This window comes from Myotis davidii, unplaced genomic scaffold, assembly GCF_000327345.1.
Source record: "Myotis davidii unplaced genomic scaffold, ASM32734v1 scaffold979, whole genome shotgun sequence".
Taxonomy (NCBI): domain Eukaryota; kingdom Metazoa; phylum Chordata; class Mammalia; order Chiroptera; family Vespertilionidae; genus Myotis; species Myotis davidii.
In genome coordinates this window covers 130,463-130,883 of record NW_006290769.1, presented here as the reverse complement: position 1 = coordinate 130,883, position 421 = coordinate 130,463, and the positions used below count along the sequence as shown (strand labels likewise).

The 421-nt window shown below is 66.7% G+C and overlaps 1 protein-coding gene across 1 annotated transcript in view; it reads left to right on the top strand.

The window, feature by feature from the left end:
• CCDC138 (coiled-coil domain containing 138) overlaps positions 1-421 on the top strand; it is a gene marked incomplete at its 3' end in the record, with an annotated part of 183,736 nt that overhangs the window by 54,344 nt on the left and 128,971 nt on the right. The window lies entirely within an intron of this gene.

Genomic DNA, 421 nt, shown 5'->3' with positions numbered 1-421 from the left:
CGTGGGTGGGGGCTGGCTGGTTTGCCCTGAAGGGTGTCCTGGACCAGGGTGGGGGTCCTGCTGGGGTGACTGGTGAGCCTGGGTGAGGGGCTGAGGGCTGTTTGCAGGTGGTCAAGCCCCCCAGTGGGGACCTTCACCCCAGGGGGGTGTGGCCAGCCTAGATGAGGGGCTGATTGCTGTTTGCAGGCTGGCCACAGTCCCTTCAGGGTGGGGTGGGGGTCAAGCTGGGGTTCCTGGCCAGCTTGGGTGAGGGGCTGAGAGCCCTTTTCAGGCTGGCCACATACCCTTCAGGGTGGGGGTTCCCACTGGGGTGCCTGGCCAGCCTGGGTGAGGGCCAGAGGGCTGTTTTCAGGCTGGCCACAGGCTCTTTAGGGTGGGGGTCCTACTGGGCTGCCTGACCAGCCTGGGTGAGGGGCGGAAG